Raw genomic sequence first — 6365 nt, forward strand, 5'->3', positions numbered from 1 at the left:
TAGTATTTACTACCTTAACCATTGTTAAGTGTATAATTTAGTAGTGTTAAGTGTATTTACATTGTCATGGAATGGGATCTCCCAAACTTTTTCATCTTGCAAATCTGAAACTCTGTATCCCTTAAACACCAACTCCCCACTCCTCCAACCAACTCCTGACAAACAACATTCTACATTTTGTTTCTATGAATTTGACTACTCTACATATCTTATATAAGTGGAATCATACAGTGTTTGTCTTTTTGGTGACTAGTTTCTCTTTGGTGAATGATTCTTTAAAAAGAATCAGGCTAGTGTCACAGCTCTTTTAGGATTTGCCTAGCAGGTTTTTCCGTTTTTACTGGAAAGCCACGCCTCCCCACAAATCGGGCTATCAAAATTTGCAATAAACAGATAGGACCCAGCTTATATTACAAATCTTTGCTGTGATGAGCTGAAACAGGCATATTCTACAATGTCAGTAACATAGCTACAACGCAGCAGCCCAAAGGCACCCCTTTAAGCAGATTATATAATAATGTACATATTTTTCATAACCAAGAATGAGCATGAAGCTCTCAAAATGAGTGGTTCGGGAAGCCCTTGCTATAGCTGGGAGAATGCTACAGTCTCAGTGAATAGCATTTCTAGCATGGGGTCAGCATACATTGTGTGGTAGGTGGAATTCTGAGATGGTCCCCAGATTCCCACCCCCAGAAGCACACGCTCTAGAGATTCCCCTCCGCTTGGGTATGGGTGGGACTCATGGCTATGATGGCACATCACTCCTGTGATTAGGTTATGCCCTAATACCAGGTTGACTTTTTTTTTTTTTTGGGACAGAGTCTCTTTCTGTCGCCCAGGCTGGAGTGCAGTGGTGCAATCTCGGGTCACTGCAATCCCCATTTCCTGGGTTCAAGATATTCTCCTGCCTCAGCCTCCTGAGTAGCTGGAATTACAGGTACATGCCGCCATAACCGGGTAATTTTTTATTAGTAGTAGAGATGGGGGTTTTACCATGTTGGCCACGTTGGTCTCGAGCTCCTGACATCAGGTGATCCTCCCGCCTCGGCCTCCCAAAGTGATTACAGGTGTCAGCCACCGCACCTGGACAAGTTGACTTTAAGAAAGGGAGATTATGGCCAGGCTCCGTCGTGCACACCTGTACTCCCAGCACTTTAGGAATCTGAGGTGGGCAAATTGCTTGAGCCCAAGAGTTCCAGACCAGCCTGGATAAGGTGGCGAAAGCCTGTCTCTACAAAAAATACAAAAATTAGCTGGGCCTTGTGGTGCACACCTGTAGTCCCAGCTACTTGGGGGGCTGAGGTGGGAGGATCGCTTGAGCCTGGGAGGCAGAGGCTGCAGTGAACTCTGATCATGCCACCGCACTCCAGCCTGGGCAACAGTGAGACCCCATCAAGAAAAAGAAAGAAGGAAGGAAGGAAAGAAGGAAGGAAGGAAGGAAGGAAGGAAGGAAGGAAGGAAGGAAGGAAGGAAGGAAGGAAGGAAAAGAAAAGAAAAGAGAAGAGAAGAGAAAAAAGAAAAGAAAAGAAAAGAAAAGAAAAGAAAAGAAAAGAAAAGAAAGAAAAGAAAAGGTTGGTTACCCTGGGTGGTGCTGACTTAATCAGGCGAATCCTTAAAAGAGGTTGGGCTCTTCCTAAAGCAAGGGATTCAACAGTTGAGAGATATTTGATCTCAAGAAGATTCTGTTAATGGCTTTGAAGGTGCTGGACCTACCTGAAAGAGGCCTCGAGAAGCTGAGAGTGACCCCCAACTGACTGCCAGAAAGAAAATGGGCACTACAATCCTACAACTGCAAGAAACTGAATTCTGCCAAACCTTTTTTTTTTTTTTGAGATGGAATCTCACTCTTTCGCCCAGGCTGGAGTGCAGTGGTACAATCAGCTCACTGTAGCCTCCACCTCCCTGATTCAAGTGATTCTCCTGCCTCAGCCTCCCGAGTAGCTGGGACTACAGGTACGCGCCACCACACCCAGCTAATTTTTGTATTTTTAGTAGACATGGGGTTTCACCACATTGGCCAGGCTGGTCTCGAACTCCTGACCTCAAGTGATCCACCCACATTGGCCTCCCAAAGTGCTGGGATTAGAGGTGTGAGCCACTGTGCCCGGCCTATTTTATCTAATATTGATAATATTAGAACATATTTCTAATATTAGATATTTCTAACATTAGGTAATATTAGAACATAATTCTTTTTTTAGGAAAATATTTTACTATTTATTAATTTATTTAGTTTTGTTTCAGTAGTTTTTGGGGGTACAGGTGGTTTTTGTTTACATGGATAATTTCTTTAGTGGTGATTTCTGAGATTTTGGTGCAACCATCACCCGAGCAGTGTACACTGTAACTAGTATGTAGTCTTTTATCCCCACCCCCGTCCCATCCTTCCCCCTGAGTCCCCAAAGTCCATTATATCATCCTATGCCTTTGCATCCTCGTAGCTTAGCTCCCACTTATAAGTGAGAACATATGATATTTGGTTTTCCATTTTTGTGTTACTTCACTTAGAATGGCCTCCAGCTGCATCCAACTTGCTGCAAAAGCCATTATTTTGTTCCTTTTTATGGCTGAGTAGTATTCCATGGTGTATATAGACCACATTTTCTTATCCACTTGTTGGTTGATGGGCATTTAGGCTGGTTCCATATTTTCGCAATTGCGAACTGTGCTGCCATAAACATGAGTGTGCATGTGTCTTTTTCACATAATGATTTCTTTTCCTTTGGGTAGATACCCAGTACTGGTATAGATGGATCAAATAGTAGTTCTGCTTTTAGTTCTTTAAGAAATCTCCAGCCAGGCGCAGTGCCTCATGCCTGTAATCCCAGCACTTTGGGAGGCTGAAGCAATTGGATCACGAGGTCAGGAGATTGAGACCATCCTGGCTAACACGGTGAAACCCCATCTCTACCAAAAATACAAAAAATTAGTCGGGCGTGGTGGCGGGCACCTGTAGTCCCAGCTACTTGAGAGGCTGAGGCAGGAGAATGGCCTGAACCTGGGAGGTGGAGTTTGCAGTGAGCCAAGATCGCGTCACTGCACTCCAGCCTGGGCGACAGAACGAGACTCCTTCTCAAAAAAAAATAATAATTAAAAAAAGGAAATCTCCACACTGTTTTCCATAGTGGTTGTACTAGGTTACATTCCCACCAGCAGTGTAGAAGTGTTCCCTTTCCATCACAACCACATCAACATCTATTTTTTTTTTTTTTGATTTTTAAAAATTATGGCCATTCTAGCAGGAGTAAGGTGGTATCTCATTGTGGTTTTAATTTGCATTTCCCTGATAATTAGTGATGTTGTGAATTTTTTCATATGTTTGTTGGCTGTTTGTATATCTTCTTTTGAGAGCTGTCTATTTAGAACATAATTCCTAATCCACTAATTCATTCTTTTTTTTTTTTTTTTTTGAGACGGAGTCTTGCTCTGTTGCCCAGGCTAGAGTGCAGCAGCTCACTGCAACCTCTGCCTCCCAGGTTCAAACAATTCTCCCACCTTAGCCTCCTGAGTAACTGGGACTACAGGCGTGTGCCACCATGTCAGGCTAATTTTTTGTATTTTTAGTAGCGACAGGGTTTCACCATGTTGGCCAGGCTGGTCTTGAACTCCTGATTTCAAGGGATCCACCTGTCTCGGCTTCCCAAAGTGCTGGGATTACAGGCATGAGCCACCGCACCTGGCCTGAATTACTTTTTATATATTAAAAAACCTAGGTGACCACCACTCAATTCAAGATATGGAACGTTTCTAACACCCCCTAGAAAGTTCTCTCATGCTCCTTTCCAGTCAATACCCATCCCCCTTTTGCCACCCAGAGGTAACCACTATTGTGACTTTTACTATCATGGATTAAATGTTGTCTCTTTTTAAGCTTCATATAAATAGAAGTGGATAGTATTGACTCTCATATGCCTGGCTTCCTTCTTTCAGTAGAATGTATGTGTGATTCGTTCATGTGGCTGCCTCTATCCACACTTTATTCTGTTATATCCCATCGTATGAATATCCATTCTGTTGATGGACATTTGGGTGGTTTGAAGCCTGTGCTGTTAACCACTGAGCTATGTATGAAATAAGTATAATATTAACCTCTCGCTGACTGGCTTTGCTTGGACTTCACTTTCCCAAGGCTGGTAGAATTGCTGGAGTGGATTCGGCATCCAGGAGCAGGCAAGGGCATCTGAGGCCTCTCAGGGATCAGGGCCCTGGCCGAGGCTGGCAAGAGCAAGAGACGAAACACCCTAAGGACAGCCCAGCTGTATCCCAATCCTGGCTCACCCTTCAGGGCAGCGTCAGTGTTTCCCCAAGTGAATTGTTTTAAAATCTCCATAGTGACCCAACCCCCTTCCCCGTCCTCCAGCAGTTCCCGGGCAGTCCCTGAACTCCCACTGATGCAGTATTCAGGGTTAGGAGGGGTTGTCTGGCCTCAAAAGCCATTTGTAAAGCTAACAAACAAATCACAAGGCAAATTGAGGCCAGTCAGTTTCTGGGTGAACCCGGCAACAGTTCCACTGTGGGCATAAGGGTGGGATTGCTGATGCGCGGGCCTGTGGGGTCACCCACACAAAGCCTGGCGAAGTTTTATGGGCCCTTGGTGGACTTGCACGCCTGCTACAGTGAACATATCTAACAAAGGGCCCCTTTAAAGAAGAGAAGTTTTATAGCCTTCACAGCAAGCTGGGGCTTGTTCTCCAGCTTCAGGGAGGAGGCAAGGGAGAGGGTGATTTACAGCCGCTGGGGAACCTCCCTCCTATGAACTTCTCTGGGTTAAACCTGCATCTGGTGGTCTCCAGGAGCCCGCAGGCTGGGCTACAATGAGCAGCTGGGGGTGACAGCTTACAGCCGCAAAACTGATTGAACGCCTGGAAAACAGGACTGATGGGCAGTCTTTAAAAGAACGGGGATTATTCAGCCTGGAGATGTAAACACGAACACCCATACTCAAATATATAAAAATATATAAGGGGGTCTTTCCCTGAAGTTGGTGGCCAGCTATTCTCCAGCTCTAGGAAAAAAAGAGAGAAAAAAAATCATCAAGTGAGGAAGTGGTTTTAAATTCCAGCAGGAAGGATTAAGGATGGAAAACAACAAAAAAAAGCAAAGGTCCGACAGTGAGAATTGGACATTAGACTGGATTCCCACAGAGGCTGCTGGAATCTTCTCTGCAGAGATGTGCAAACAGACTGGACTCTCCACTGTCTGGATGTCTGGAGGCTGGAAGTGCCCAAAGGTCAAGAAAACACAGGATGGCTTCTCAGGTTGCTTTATTACTGCACTGTCGTCTCAGTGTGGCCTCCCCCAGAAGCTGACCCTGAGATGAGGGTGTGGGTACAAGTGGTTCACTTGGGAAAAGATCCCAAGAAGCACAGTGGCTGCCTGGGGACGTGTGACAGGGCAGGGAGGGATGCCAACAAAGGGTGACCTAAACAGTGAGTTACTTCTTTCTTTTTCTTTTCTTTTCTTTTCTTTTCTTTCTTTCTTTCTTTCTTTCTTTCTTTCTTTCTTTCTTTCTTTCTTTCTTTCTTTCTTTCTTTCTTTCTTTCTTTCTTTCTTTCTTTCTTTCTCTCTTTCTCTCTTTCTCTCTTTCTCTCTTCTCTCTTTCTCTCTTTCTCTCTTTCTCTCTTTCTCTCTTTCTCTCTTTCTCTCTTTCTCTCTTTCTCTCTTTCTCTCTTTCTCTCTTTCTCTCTTTCTTTCTTTCTTTCTTTCTTTCTTTCTTTCTTTCTTTCTTTTTTGTGAGACAGGGTCTCACTCTGTCACCCAGGCTGGAGTGCAGTGGCACGATCTCGGCTCACTGCAGCCTCTTGGTTTGTACACCAAACCGAGATAGTAAATCATCAACAATATCATACCCTGGAAGGATAGCAGAGATTAGGGCCATACTCAATGACATAAAGAATGCAGAGTTCGGCCGGCCGCAGTGGCTCACGCCTGTAGTCCCAGCACTTTGGGTGACCGAGGTGGGCGGATCACGAGGTCAGGAGATCAAGACCATCCTGGCTAACATGGTGAAACCCCGTCTCTACTAAAAGTACAAAAAAATTAGCCAGGCGTGGTGGTGTGCACCTGTAATCCCACCTACTCGGGAGACTGAGGCCGGATAATCGCTTGAACCCGGGAGGCGGAGATTGCAATGAGTCAAGATCATACCACTGCACTCCAGCCTGGGGGACAGAGTGAGACTCTGTCTCAAAAAAAAAAAGAGAATGCAGGGTTTGTGGTCTCCAACATATCCTCATTTAATTCACCAGCTGGCCCCTAAAACAACTGGATGGATCAAGGTAGATGTGAGTGAACCACTTACTCAAGAAGTAATCCCAATTGCAACTGCTTTGCCTGACATGGTATCTTTGTTCCAGCATATC

General features: G+C 44.9%; 1 non-coding gene across 1 annotated transcript; it reads left to right on the forward strand.

Annotated features, from left to right (window-relative positions):
• Positions 1–291: 291 nt before the first annotated feature.
• LOC112423566 (U7 small nuclear RNA) lies at positions 292–353 on the forward strand. The gene has a single exon (XR_003014039.1). It is a non-coding gene; the product is annotated as a U7 small nuclear RNA (small nuclear RNA).
• The last annotated feature ends 6012 nt before the right edge of the window (positions 354–6365 follow it).

This window comes from Macaca nemestrina, chromosome X (assembly GCF_043159975.1).
Source record: "Macaca nemestrina isolate mMacNem1 chromosome X, mMacNem.hap1, whole genome shotgun sequence".
Taxonomy (NCBI): Eukaryota; Metazoa; Chordata; class Mammalia; order Primates; family Cercopithecidae; genus Macaca; species Macaca nemestrina.